Below are 16,145 nucleotides of genomic sequence, written 5' to 3' on the forward strand. Positions count from 1 at the left end.
AATTCGTTTGTTTTGCTAATTTTCTTATACTTTCAGTTAAAGATTTTTTAAAAAAGTATCTATGTAACCACGATTATATGACCAATTATATACAAAATTTATTGGTTTTTCCCACCTAATTCTTTTAGAACTCCACTTTTGAAATGAATTAAGTAAAGTTAAATTTAATCTAGATGAATAAAAAGGCTTATATAAACAGTATGCTATAAATATTCCAAACAAAGCTATACTGACTGAAAAAATTGCATTTTTCAAAAATTCATACCAATCTACAAAATTTTCTGAATTGGTATGCAAAAGGTTTATCGACGGCGTTAATAATTTTGATAATATATCAAAGTCTATTCCTTCTTGATTGAAAGGAATTCCTATGGCTCCAATAAACAAAGTAAATAAAAGCAATACAAGCATAGGAAATAGAATAGTATTGTCTGATTCATGGGGATAATAGAAAGTTCTTGTATTAAGTCCAAAATTTTCAACAGTAATAAAAGTTTGATTTCTTACATTATTACTAATTTTATATGTTTTATTGCCAAAAAAAGAAGCTCTTTTCGTATTATTCATTGTTAATAATGGTACTAACCCAAAATTCCTATTAAGTTTTTTATCTTCTTCTTTACCCCATAAAGAAATTGAATAGAAGGAGCTACTTTTTTTTCCACTATAATTTATAAAATAAGTGTTTAAATGGCCTTCAAAAGTAAGTAAATAAATCCGAAACATATAAAATGCGGTTAATCCCGCTGTTGAACAAGCTATTATTGCAAAAATTGGCGAAAATAACAAACTATCATTAAGAATTTCATCTTTAGACCAAAAACAAGCAAGGGGGGGAATACCACAAAGTGAGAGTGTTCCTACTAAAAAGGCAGTTTTTGTAATCGGCACATGTTTTGTCAAACCACCCATAAGAATCATATTCTGACTTTTATCAGGAGAATAGCCAACTATAGCTTCCATTGAATGAATAATGGATCCAGATCCTAAAAACAACAAAGCTTTCGAATAAGCATGAGTAATCAAATGAAATAAAGCGGATCTATAAGACCCCATACCTAGAGCTAACATCATATAACCCAGTTGAGACATTGTAGAATAGGCTAAACCTCTCTTAATATCTTTTTGAGCAAGAGCTAAAGTGGCTCCTAAGAGTACTGTTATTATACCTATCAAAGATATTATATACATTATAGAAGGGATAACTATAAAAAGAGGAAGAAGACGAGCTACAAGAAAAATTCCCGCTGCTACCATAGTAGCAGCATGTATAAGAGCCGAAATAGGAGTAGGGCCCTCCATGGCATCCGGCAACCATACATGAAGAGGAAATTGTGCAGATTTAGCAATAGGACCCACAAATAATAGAAATGCACACAAAGTAAGGAATAAGAGATTTATTCTATTATTTAATATTAAATTATTGAATATTTCGAACAAATCTTGAAATTCGAAACTGCCAGTTATCCAATAAAGACCTAAAATTCCTAATAATAAACCAAAATCCCCTACACGATTGGTTACAAAAGCTTTTTGACAGGCATTCGCTGCAATAGGTCGTGTGAACCAAAAACCTATTAATAAATACGAACACATTCCAACTAATTCCCAAAAAAAATAAACTTGGATCAAATTAGAACTAGTAACTAATCCTAACATTGAAGTATTAAAAAAACCCATATAAGCAAAAAACCTCAGATATCCTTGATCATGAGACATATAATTATCACTATAAATCAGAACCAAAATTCCAACAGTTGTAATTAATATTGACATAATAGAAGTAAGTGGATCAATAAAGTAACCGAACTCAAAAGAAAATTCATTATTTATGGTCCAAGACCATACATTTTGATGAATGCAACTTAGAAAAATTTGTTGAATAGATAGATAGAGCGAAAAGATCATAACTATACTTAACAAAAAAATACTCAGAAACGTCCACATACGTCGAAGGTTTTTTGTTGCTGTCGGAAAAAGTAGAAGTCCAGCTCCGAGTAAAATAGGTACTGGAAGTGGAATGAAAGGGATGATCCATGAATATTGATATGTATGTTCCATAAAATAAAAAACCCTTTTTATTTTATTCTTAAATTTATTATTTCTTATTCACTGGTTTGTATATATATATATTTTTTTCAAAGGGGATAATAAAAAAGCGCATTTTTTCAAACTTAAATAGAAATTTTTTCGAATTAGTATAATCCTTCATAAACCTTTGAAAAGAAATATATTCAAATCAAAAAATTAGAAGTTATTAACTAATATTACTAAGTTACTGTAAAAAAAACGATTTGTCTTTTTTTTTTTTACTACTAAAAAAAATTTTGATTTTATGCAGATACAGAAAAAGTGAATTATAATTCCGTATTACAATAATTTATATACATATATTAAGAATAGAACAAAGATTTACACGACAAAAAAATACTTAATATTAAGTATAAAAAAAGTTATTTGGGTTTGATTATTTAGAATTATTATTGAATTATGGAATTTAGTGATTGTCTTCCAGTACACTAAGTGAGCTTTTTTTTTTCAAGAAATATTATTATAATCGATATTTTTTTTTACATATGAAGTGAAGAAATTTAATAAAATTTTTTCTAATATAATCTAAATCTATCAGTATAGATTAATTAAATGAGCACTCTTATACGGATTTAAAACGTTAAATACAAAAAATTTTTCAAGAAAAAGGGAAAAAATAGTTGGGTTTTAAACTTTTGAATGTCTGTTTTGTTTGAAAAATAATATATAATAAAATTTGAAAGAAAAAAATTACTCAATATGGAGTACGAAAGAATAGAATAATAAATGTCTTTGACATCCAATTATACCACTGAAAAACTTTTTTCATTTTTGAATGGCAGTTCCAAAAAAACGTACTTCTATCTCGAAAAAGCGTATTCGTAAAAAAATTTGGAAAAGGAAGGGATATTGGACATCGTTGAAAGCTTTTTCCTTAGGGAAATCGCTTTCTACAGGTAATTCAAAAAGTTTTTTTGTACAACAAAATAAATAAAAAACACTAGAATCATTAGAATTAGCCTAACGTAAAAACCAATTTTTAGAATACATATAAATTAAAAAAATCTATAGGAACCAAAAAAAAAAAAAAAAAAAGATAATATATATATATACGAAATATACGAAAGATTCCTATTGATTTTGTAAAAAAAAGGGGGGGTTATTACTTTCCCCATCAATAAAAAAATAAATAAAGATCTTGTATTTCCTCTTAACTAGGAAATACAAGATCTTTTAGCGAAATCAACAGGTTCTTTAAATTAATTTAAGTCAAAAATTTTTCACTTTATACCTTTAGGAATTATTATTTCTCTTAATTCTTATATTCTTTACTTGGAATCAAAGTTATAAAAGTATCTATCCACGATTAAGTGAATATTAGATACTAATAAGTAATAATATATGATATTTTTTTTAAGCGATCAAAAAATATTATGTTTGTACAATATAAAAAGATGCATGAAAATAGATATTTTGACAATTGTTGTTTTTCATTTTTCTTGAGCAACTTAGGCAAATTTTAGTTAAAATTTCTAAGGATTTGGAGAAGTTTTAATTTTTAGAAAAAGCATTTTTTTAGTAATAAAATCAATTTTAAATTCCATTAAATTAGCTTCTTTATTTAAAATTTGAATCTCGACGATTGAGTAAAAACTTGTTAGTATTATTTTGAACAAGTTGCCGCTATGGTGAAATTGGTAGACACGCTGCTCTTAGGAAGCAGTGCTAGAGCATCTCGGTTCGAGTCCGAGTAGCGGCATAAGATCTTATAAAAGAGATATTATAAGTTTTATAATCAAATTAATACCCGACTTGTTTTCTAAAATCGGGTAAAACCTAGTATTAATTTATTAATTTTTAACAAATTTTTTATGATTTTTTCAATTTTAGAGCATATATTAACTCATATATCTTTTTCGGTCGTTTCAATTGTACTACTAATTTATTTTTTAACTTTATTAGTTAATTTAGATGAAATCATAGGATTTTTTGATTCATCAGATAAAGGAATCGTAATTACGTTTTTTGGTATAACAGGATTATTATTTACGCGTTGGATTTATTCAGGACATTTTCCATTAAGCAATTTATATGAATCATTAATTTTTCTTTCATGGGCTTTTGCAATTATTCATATAGTTTCCTATTTTAATAAAAAAAAAAAAAATCACTTAAACGCAATAACTGCGCCAAGTGCTATTTTTATTCAGGGTTTTGCTACTTCAGGTCTTTTAAACAACATGCCTCAGTCTGCAATATTAGTACCAGCTCTCCAGTCCCAGTGGTTAATGATGCACGTAAGTATGATGATATTAGGCTATGGCGCTCTGTTATGCGGATCATTATTATCAATAGCTCTTCTAGTCATTACATTTCGCAAGGTCGGATCTACTTTTTGGAAAAAGAATATGAAAAATAAAATGTTATTAAATGAATTATTTTCTTTTGATGTACTTTACTACATAAATGAAAGAAATTCTATTTTACTACAACAAAATATTAATTTTAGTTTTTCTAGAAATTATTATAGGTATCAATTGATTGAACAATTAGATTATTGGAGTTTTCGTATTATTAGTCTCGGATTTATCTTTTTAACCGTCGGCATTCTTTCAGGAGCTGTATGGGCTAATGAAACATGGGGTTCATATTGGAATTGGGATCCGAAAGAAACCTGGGCATTTATTACTTGGACCATCTTCGCAATTTATTTACATATTAAAACAAATAGGAATGCTCGAGGTATAAATTCTGCAATTGTGGCTTCGCTAGGTTTTCTTTTAATTTGGATATGCTATTTTGGCGTCAATCTTTTAGGAATAGGTTTACATAGTTATGGTTCATTTACATCGAATTAACTAAAACATTAACAAAAAAAGAAAAGAATCCAAATAAAAAAAATAGCATCTATATATAACTTCATCTAAGTTAAGAAATCTAATTTAGTTTTAGTAGTAAATCATCAAGAACCTTTTGAATCAAGTAGTACAATGATTCAAAAGGTTCTCACAATACAAAAAGCAAAGACTTCTTATTATAATTCAATTTAATGTTTTTTTTTATTTCCTGAAAACTATCCATAAAAATAATTAGATAAAATGGATTCGACCTTGTCACTTGCTAATGAGAGCACAAAATCAGGATAAATCCCAATACCAATTATGGGTAGAAGAATAGAGATTGAAAGAAATAACTCTCGGGGTCCAGAATCAAAAAAAGAAAAGTTTTTGGCATTAATTAACTTGTATCCATAGAACATTTGACGTGACATAGATAATAAATATATAGGAGTTAATATCATTCCAATTGCCATTACAAAAATAATTAAAATTTTTGAAATTAAGAAATATTTTTGGCTGGTAATTATTCCAAAAAAAACGATTAATTCGGCAACAAAACCACTCATGCCCGGTAATGCAAGGGAAGCCATCGATAAGATAGTGAACATTGTAAATATCTTTGGAATGGAGATAGCCATTCCACCCATTTCATCAAGATAAACAAGCCGGATTCTATCATAACTAGTTCCTGCCAAGAAAAAAAGTGCAGCGCCAATAAATCCATGAGAGATTATTTGTAAAATAGCTCCATTAAGCCCAGGATCCGTTATAGAACCAATACCTATAATTATAAAACCCATATGAGATACAGAAGAATAGGCTATTCTCTTTTTTAAATTACGTTGACCGGGAGATGTTGAAGCTGCATAAATTATTTGGATTGTACCGACTACCATCAACCAAGGAGAAAACATAGAATGAGCGTGAGGTAATAATTCCATATTGATTCGAACCAATCCATATGCTCCCATTTTTAATAAGATTCCAGCGAGAAGCATACAGGTACTGTAATGTGCCTCGCCGTGGGTGTCAGGTAACCAAGTATGTAAAGGTATAATCGGTGATTTGACGGCAAAAGCAATAAGAAATCCAATATAAAAGAGTATTTCGAGTGTGACCGGATAGGCTTGATTCCCTAATAGTTCTAAATTTAATGTTGGTTCGTTCGAACCATATAAACTTATACCTAAAACTCCTATTAATAAAAAAATAGAACTTCCTGCAGTGTATAAAATAAATTTTGTAGCTGAATACAAACGTTTCTTTCCACCCCACATGGATAAAAGGAGATAAACGGGAATTAATTCTAATTCCCACATGATGAAAAAAAGTAAAATATCCCGAGAAGAAAACGATCCTATTTGGCCGCTGTACATTGCTAACATCAGGAAATAGAATAATCGGGAATCCCGAGTAACTGGAAAAGCCGCTAAAGTAGCTAAAGTAGTAATAAATCCGGTCAGTAAAATCGTTCCTATAGAAAGTCCATCTATTCCCAGTCTCCAATAAAAATCAAAAAGATTGATCCATTTATAATCTTCGGACAGTTGAATTAATGGATCGTCCAGTTTAAAATTATAACAAAAAGCGTAAGTCGTTAGAAGAAGTTCTAAGATACAAATGCATATAGTATACCACTTATTAACTTTATTTCCCCTATGCGGGAGAAATAACATTAATGAACCGGCAGATATTGGAAAAACAACAATTATTGTTAACCAAGGAAAATCATTCGTGGTAAAGACAAGATACACCAGGTCCAAAGAACGCGTACTCAAAAAAATATATAAATAAAAAAATATAATTGAACTTTTTTGAGTACGAGTACTTGTCAATAAAAAAAATAAAATGTATTCCAAATTTATTCAAATCAGGTTTTCGGTAACGTATTAATAAGCTAGACCCATGCTTCGAGTTGTTTCATGCCATAAATAAACTCGAACGCTCAAAAAATCCGTTGGACAGGCAGATTCACATCTCTTACAACCAACACAATCCTCGGTTCTTGGGGCAGAAGCTATTTGCTTAGCTTTACATCCATCCCAAGGTATCATTTCTAATACGTCTGTAGGACATGCTCGGACACACTGAGTACATCCTATACAGGTATCATAAATTTTTACTGAATGTGACATAGGATCTATAGTTTTTTTAATGTCATAAATTTTCAATCTAGTAAACTTATAACTAAATGATATATTAAATTAAAATACTAGATGAAGCAATGATTTCTTTAATAGAATTTTTTAATGAATTCTGGCTCAATTGGTAAAAAATGGGGCTAAAATACTTTGATTTCTTAAATTTTCACAAATTAATCTAGTAAGTCATAACCTATCATATATGCAAATTTAAACCTATAATTTTTTGATTTATGCTACTTATTTAATAAGGTCGATTGGTTGATGCGAGTTGATTTTCTGTTACGATAAATTGACGAGACTATAGCTAATCCAATAGCTGCTTCAGCGGCTGCAATTGCTATAACAAAAATGCAGAAAATATCCCCTTTTAGTTGGGAATTATCAAAAAAATCAGCAAATGTTACGAGATTCATATTAACTGCATTGAGTATAAGTTCAAGGCACATAAGAGCCCTAACCATATTTCGACTCGTGATCAATCCATAAAGACCAATCAAAAATAAATAGGCACTCAAAACAAGTACATGTTCGAGTATCATTGAGCAACTCCTTATCAATTTTGATTCATTATCAATATGAATAATAAAAACAATTCACCGGATTCAATCAACTAGAATATAACAACAAAGTACGAATAAAAACTATATTAGGGAAAAAATTTCAAATATATATAAAATATAAAAATTATATTTAAAAAATGAAATAGTATTCAATCAAATTGAATGACGGAAAAAAATTCATAACATACACAAACACAAAGTTTTCTTTGGTCTTTACTAATTGGAACCTTTTTTATTGACGAGCCACAGAAATTGCACCTATCAAAGCAACTAAAAGAATTATTGAAATGAGTTCAAATGGAAGAAAAAAATCTGTTGATAAATGAATTCCTATTTGTTGACTATTACTTATTAAATCTTGTTCTAAAATCTGGTTTAATCTTGTAGTCCAATAACCCCGTACCATGACGTATCGAGAATAGTAGAAATTAATGAAAAAACGCCAGGATGATAAAAGCTTAACACCTCTCATTCTTATTACTTTTTCATATTGAAAAAAATGAAAAATGAAAAATTGTCTTATTCAAAACCCCAATTATGAAATCCCTTCTATCCCACTTCACACCCCGGAACGCACCGTTCTTATAGAGAGAAAGGCACTTTCACATCTTCTTAACCCGAAATGGCTGGGGAGAGGAAAGGTTCCTTTTTTGTAGGGTACTCCTGGGAACAGATCCAGTGGAGACGGGGTGGGGCTTGTAGCTCAGAGGATTAGAGCACGTGGCTACGAACCACGGTGTCGGGGGTTCGAATCCCTCCTCGCCCACAACCGGCCCAAAAGGGAAGGACCTTTCCCTCCGGGGGGTAGGAAAATCATGCTCGGGATAGCGGACTCAAAGCTATGGAACTTGGTTGGGGATGGGTCTTTTGTCGAAATAGAGTGGAGTGGCCTTCTTTTTTATTTGAATTTAGATATATATATCTATTATATCTATCGCTTTTTTTTTACATATAGTATGATTACCGGCCGAATCAGCATATTTTTCGAAGCCCCGTAACTCTTCCTCAGCCAGGCTTGGGCAGAATAGCAGAGCAAGTACAAGTATTAGTAGCATAGAAAAAATGCGTTCCTCATCATTAAGTCATTAAATGAATATGTTTGCGCGCGGTAATTGTGAACTCTCGGGAGAATCGATGACTGCATCAAAGATGCACTTGTTAGTACACCTGCAAATTCTGAATTGGCTAGTTGTAAATAGCCCCAGGACTATGGAATAAAGGATTATCCCGGACCTACACCGAGGTATTGACGGTGATTCTCAAATATCACAGAACAGAATGTGATACGATGAGATAGAATGCAATAGAAATTTTTCGGAAGAAAGGGAGGATCTGGACAAAATCGATGAAATGGAAGAAATCGGAGTGAATGGAAAAGACAAAATTAATAAGGATGATGAATTCCACGTTCGAACATACTATAACTATAAAACAGTTTCTGAAAATCGAGATGGAAATAAAGAAAATTCTAATTTAGAATTTTTCAAAATAAAAAAAAAAGAGGATCGTTAAAAAAATCAATACATAGCACAAATACAAGAACAGATAAGAAGAGATGCGACTTCCACCTATATATTTTGTTACTTCTCCTACAAAGAAACTTGTAATACCTACTCCATTTGTAATTCCATCAATGATTCGTTTATCAAAAAAATTCGTTTGTTTTGCTAATTTTCTTATACTTTCAGTTAAAGATTTTTTAAAAAAAGTATCTATGTAACCACGATTATATGACCAATTATATACAAAATTTATTGGTTTTTCCCACCTAATTCTTTTAGAACTCCACTTTTGAAATGAATTAAGTAAAGTTAAATTTAATCTAGATGAATAAAAAGGCTTATATAAACAGTATGCTATAAATATTCCAAACAAAGCTATACTGACTGAAAAAATTGCATTTTTCAAAAATTCATACCAATCTACAAAATTTTCTGAATTGGTATGCAAAAGGTTTATCGACGGCGTTAATAATTTTGATAATATATCAAAGTCTATTCCTTCTTGATTGAAAGGAATTCCTATGGCTCCAATAAACAAAGTAAATAAAAGCAATACAAGCATAGGAAATAGAATAGTATTGTCTGATTCATGGGGATAATAGAAAGTTCTTGTATTAAGTCCAAAATTTTCAACAGTAATAAAAGTTTGATTTCTTACATTATTACTAATTTTATATGTTTTATTGCCAAAAAAAGAAGCTCTTTTCGTATTATTCATTGTTAATAATGGTACTAACCCAAAATTCCTATTAAGTTTTTTATCTTCTTCTTTACCCCATAAAGAAATTGAATAGAAGGAGCTACTTTTTTTTCCACTATAATTTATAAAATAAGTGTTTAAATGGCCTTCAAAAGTAAGTAAATAAATCCGAAACATATAAAATGCGGTTAATCCCGCTGTTGAACAAGCTATTATTGCAAAAATTGGCGAAAATAACAAACTATCATTAAGAATTTCATCTTTAGACCAAAAACAAGCAAGGGGGGGAATACCACAAAGTGAGAGTGTTCCTACTAAAAAGGCAGTTTTTGTAATCGGCACATGTTTTGTCAAACCACCCATAAGAATCATATTCTGACTTTTATCAGGAGAATAGCCAACTATAGCTTCCATTGAATGAATAATGGATCCAGATCCTAAAAACAACAAAGCTTTCGAATAAGCATGAGTAATCAAATGAAATAAAGCGGATCTATAAGACCCCATACCTAGAGCTAACATCATATAACCCAGTTGAGACATTGTAGAATAGGCTAAACCTCTCTTAATATCTTTTTGAGCAAGAGCTAAAGTGGCTCCTAAGAGTACTGTTATTATACCTATCAAAGATATTATATACATTATAGAAGGGATAACTATAAAAAGAGGAAGAAGACGAGCTACAAGAAAAATTCCCGCTGCTACCATAGTAGCAGCATGTATAAGAGCCGAAATAGGAGTAGGGCCCTCCATGGCATCCGGCAACCATACATGAAGAGGAAATTGTGCAGATTTAGCAATAGGACCCACAAATAATAGAAATGCACACAAAGTAAGGAATAAGAGATTTATTCTATTATTTAATATTAAATTATTGAATATTTCGAACAAATCTTGAAATTCGAAACTGCCAGTTATCCAATAAAGACCTAAAATTCCTAATAATAAACCAAAATCCCCTACACGATTGGTTACAAAAGCTTTTTGACAGGCATTCGCTGCAATAGGTCGTGTGAACCAAAAACCTATTAATAAATACGAACACATTCCAACTAATTCCCAAAAAAAATAAACTTGGATCAAATTAGAACTAGTAACTAATCCTAACATTGAAGTATTAAAAAAACCCATATAAGCAAAAAACCTCAGATATCCTTGATCATGAGACATATAATTATCACTATAAATCAGAACCAAAATTCCAACAGTTGTAATTAATATTGACATAATAGAAGTAAGTGGATCAATAAAGTAACCGAACTCAAAAGAAAATTCATTATTTATGGTCCAAGACCATACATTTTGATGAATGCAACTTAGAAAAATTTGTTGAATAGATAGATAGAGCGAAAAGATCATAACTATACTTAACAAAAAAATACTCAGAAACGTCCACATACGTCGAAGGTTTTTTGTTGCTGTCGGAAAAAGTAGAAGTCCAGCTCCGAGTAAAATAGGTACTGGAAGTGGAATGAAAGGGATGATCCATGAATATTGATATGTATGTTCCATAAAATAAAAAACCCTTTTTATTTTATTCTTAAATTTATTATTTCTTATTCACTGGTTTGTATATATATATATTTTTTTCAAAGGGGATAATAAAAAAGCGCATTTTTTCAAACTTAAATAGAAATTTTTTCGAATTAGTATAATCCTTCATAAACCTTTGAAAAGAAATATATTCAAATCAAAAAATTAGAAGTTATTAACTAATATTACTAAGTTACTGTAAAAAAAACGATTTGTCTTTTTTTTTTTTACTACTAAAAAAATTTTGATTTTATGCAGATACAGAAAAAGTGAATTATAATTCCGTATTACAATAATTTATATACATATATTAAGAATAGAACAAAGATTTACACGACAAAAAAATACTTAATATTAAGTATAAAAAAAAGTTATTTGGGTTTGATTATTTAGAATTATTATTGAATTATGGAATTTAGTGATTGTCTTCCAGTACACTAAGTGAGCTTTTTTTTTTCAAGAAATATTATTATAATCGATATTTTTTTTTACATATGAAGTGAAGAAATTTAATAAAATTTTTTCTAATATAATCTAAATCTATCAGTATAGATTAATTAAATGAGCACTCTTATACGGATTTAAAACGTTAAATACAAAAATTTTTCAAGAAAAAGGGAAAAAATAGTTGGGTTTTAAACTTTTGAATGTCTGTTTTGTTTGAAAAATAATATATAATAAAATTTGAAAGAAAAAAATTACTCAATATGGAGTACGAAAGAATAGAATAATAAATGTCTTTGACATCCAATTATACCACTGAAAAACTTTTTTCATTTTTGAATGGCAGTTCCAAAAAAACGTACTTCTATCTCGAAAAAGCGTATTCGTAAAAAAATTTGGAAAAGGAAGGGATATTGGACATCGTTGAAAGCTTTTTCCTTAGGGAAATCGCTTTCTACAGGTAATTCAAAAAGTTTTTTTGTACAACAAAATAAATAAAAAACACTAGAATCATTAGAATTAGCCTAACGTAAAAACCAATTTTTTAGAATACATATAAATTAAAAAAATCTATAGGAACCAAAAAAAAAAAAAAAAAGATAATATATATATATACGAAATATACGAAAGATTCCTATTGATTTTGTAAAAAAAAGGGGGGGTTATTACTTTCCCCATCAATAAAAAAATAAATAAAGATCTTGTATTTCCTCTTAACTAGGAAATACAAGATCTTTTAGCGAAATCAACAGGTTCTTTAAATTAATTTAAGTCAAAAATTTTTCACTTTATACCTTTAGGAATTATTATTTCTCTTAATTCTTATATTCTTTACTTGGAATCAAAGTTATAAAAGTATCTATCCACGATTAAGTGAATATTAGATACTAATAAGTAATAATATATGATATTTTTTTTAAGCGATCAAAAAATATTATGTTTGTACAATATAAAAAGATGCATGAAAATAGATATTTTGACAATTGTTGTTTTTCATTTTTCTTGAGCAACTTAGGCAAATTTTAGTTAAAATTTCTAAGGATTTTGGAGAAGTTTTAATTTTTAGAAAAAGCATTTTTTTAGTAATAAAATCAATTTTAAATTCCATTAAATTAGCTTCTTTATTTAAAATTTGAATCTCGACGATTGAGTAAAAACTTGTTAGTATTATTTTGAACAAGTTGCCGCTATGGTGAAATTGGTAGACACGCTGCTCTTAGGAAGCAGTGCTAGAGCATCTCGGTTCGAGTCCGAGTAGCGGCATAAGATCTTATAAAAGAGATATTATAAGTTTTATAATCAAATTAATACCCGACTTGTTTTCTAAAATCGGGTAAAACCTAGTATTAATTTATTAATTTTTAACAAATTTTTTATGATTTTTTCAATTTTAGAGCATATATTAACTCATATATCTTTTTCGGTCGTTTCAATTGTACTACTAATTTATTTTTTAACTTTATTAGTTAATTTAGATGAAATCATAGGATTTTTTGATTCATCAGATAAAGGAATCGTAATTACGTTTTTTGGTATAACAGGATTATTATTTACGCGTTGGATTTATTCAGGACATTTTCCATTAAGCAATTTATATGAATCATTAATTTTTCTTTCATGGGCTTTTGCAATTATTCATATAGTTTCCTATTTTAATAAAAAAAAAAAAATCACTTAAACGCAATAACTGCGCCAAGTGCTATTTTTATTCAGGGTTTTGCTACTTCAGGTCTTTTAAACAACATGCCTCAGTCTGCAATATTAGTACCAGCTCTCCAGTCCCAGTGGTTAATGATGCACGTAAGTATGATGATATTAGGCTATGGCGCTCTGTTATGCGGATCATTATTATCAATAGCTCTTCTAGTCATTACATTTCGCAAGGTCGGATCTACTTTTTGGAAAAAGAATATGAAAAATAAAATGTTATTAAATGAATTATTTTCTTTTGATGTACTTTACTACATAAATGAAAGAAATTCTATTTTACTACAACAAAATATTAATTTTAGTTTTTCTAGAAATTATTATAGGTATCAATTGATTGAACAATTAGATTATTGGAGTTTTCGTATTATTAGTCTCGGATTTATCTTTTTAACCGTCGGCATTCTTTCAGGAGCTGTATGGGCTAATGAAACATGGGGTTCATATTGGAATTGGGATCCGAAAGAAACCTGGGCATTTATTACTTGGACCATCTTCGCAATTTATTTACATATTAAAACAAATAGGAATGCTCGAGGTATAAATTCTGCAATTGTGGCTTCGCTAGGTTTTCTTTTAATTTGGATATGCTATTTTGGCGTCAATCTTTTAGGAATAGGTTTACATAGTTATGGTTCATTTACATCGAATTAACTAAAACATTAACAAAAAAAGAAAAGAATCCAAATAAAAAAATAGCATCTATATATAACTTCATCTAAGTTAAGAAATCTAATTTAGTTTTAGTAGTAAATCATCAAGAACCTTTTGAATCAAGTAGTACAATGATTCAAAAGGTTCTCACAATACAAAAAGCAAAGACTTCTTATTATAATTCAATTTAATGTTTTTTTTTATTTCCTGAAAACTATCCATAAAAATAATTAGATAAAATGGATTCGACCTTGTCACTTGCTAATGAGAGCACAAAATCAGGATAAATCCCAATACCAATTATGGGTAGAAGAATAGAGATTGAAAGAAATAACTCTCGGGGTCCAGAATCAAAAAAGAAAAGTTTTTGGCATTAATTAACTTGTATCCATAGAACATTTGACGTGACATAGATAATAAATATATAGGAGTTAATATCATTCCAATTGCCATTACAAAAATAATTAAAATTTTTGAAATTAAGAAATATTTTTGGCTGGTAATTATTCCAAAAAAAACGATTAATTCGGCAACAAAACCACTCATGCCCGGTAATGCAAGGGAAGCCATCGATAAGATAGTGAACATTGTAAATATCTTTGGAATGGAGATAGCCATTCCACCCATTTCATCAAGATAAACAAGCCGGATTCTATCATAACTAGTTCCTGCCAAGAAAAAAAGTGCAGCGCCAATAAATCCATGAGAGATTATTTGTAAAATAGCTCCATTAAGCCCAGGATCCGTTATAGAACCAATACCTATAATTATAAAACCCATATGAGATACAGAAGAATAGGCTATTCTCTTTTTTAAATTACGTTGACCGGGAGATGTTGAAGCTGCATAAATTATTTGGATTGTACCGACTACCATCAACCAAGGAGAAAACATAGAATGAGCGTGAGGTAATAATTCCATATTGATTCGAACCAATCCATATGCTCCCATTTTTAATAAGATTCCAGCGAGAAGCATACAGGTACTGTAATGTGCCTCGCCGTGGGTGTCAGGTAACCAAGTATGTAAAGGTATAATCGGTGATTTGACGGCAAAAGCAATAAGAAATCCAATATAAAAGAGTATTTCGAGTGTGACCGGATAGGCTTGATTCCCTAATAGTTCTAAATTTAATGTTGGTTCGTTCGAACCATATAAACTTATACCTAAAACTCCTATTAATAAAAAATAGAACTTCCTGCAGTGTATAAATAAATTTTGTAGCTGAATACAAACGTTTCTTTCCACCCCACATGGATAAAAGGAGATAAACGGGAATTAATTCTAATTCCCACATGATGAAAAAAAGTAAAATATCCCGAGAAGAAAACGATCCTATTTGGCCGCTGTACATTGCTAACATCAGGAAATAGAATAATCGGGAATCCCGAGTAACTGGAAAAGCCGCTAAAGTAGCTAAAGTAGTAATAAATCCGGTCAGTAAAATCGTTCCTATAGAAAGTCCATCTATTCCCAGTCTCCAATAAAAATCAAAAAGATTGATCCATTTATAATCTTCGGACAGTTGAATTAATGGATCGTCCAGTTTAAAATTATAACAAAAAGCGTAAGTCGTTAGAAGAAGTTCTAAGATACAAATGCATATAGTATACCACTTATTAACTTTATTTCCCCTATGCGGGAGAAATAACATTAATGAACCGGCAGATATTGGAAAAACAACAATTATTGTTAACCAAGGAAAAATCATTCGTGGTAAAGACAAGATACACCAGGTCCAAAGAACGCGTACTCAAAAAATATAAATAAAAAAATATATTGAACTTTTTGAGTACGAGTACTTGTCAATAAAAAAAAATAAAATGTATTTTATTTATATTCCAAATTTAATTCAAATCAGGTTTTCGGTAACGTATTAATAAGCTAACCCCATGCTTCATTGTTTCCTGCTTCGAGTGTTTCACCAATAAAAAATAAACTTCGCACGAACGCTCCAAGTAAATAAACTCGAACGCCCAAAACTTCCAACAAAAAAAATCAAAAAATTAAAAAAAAACAAAAAAAAAAAT

At 29.6% G+C, this 16,145-nt stretch overlaps 1 non-coding gene across 1 annotated transcript; it reads left to right on the plus strand.

Annotated features, from left to right (window-relative positions):
* Positions 1-8,267: 8,267 nt before the first annotated feature.
* On the plus strand, positions 8,268-8,341 carry TRNAR-ACG. Its single transcript has one exon. It is a non-coding gene; the product is annotated as a tRNA-Arg (tRNA).
* Positions 8,342-16,145: the final 7,804 nt, after the last annotated feature.

The sequence above is a fragment of the Brassica napus genome (assembly GCF_020379485.1).
Source record: "Brassica napus cultivar Da-Ae chromosome C9 unlocalized genomic scaffold, Da-Ae chrC09_Random_4, whole genome shotgun sequence".
Lineage (NCBI taxonomy): Eukaryota > Viridiplantae > Streptophyta > Magnoliopsida > Brassicales > Brassicaceae > Brassica > Brassica napus.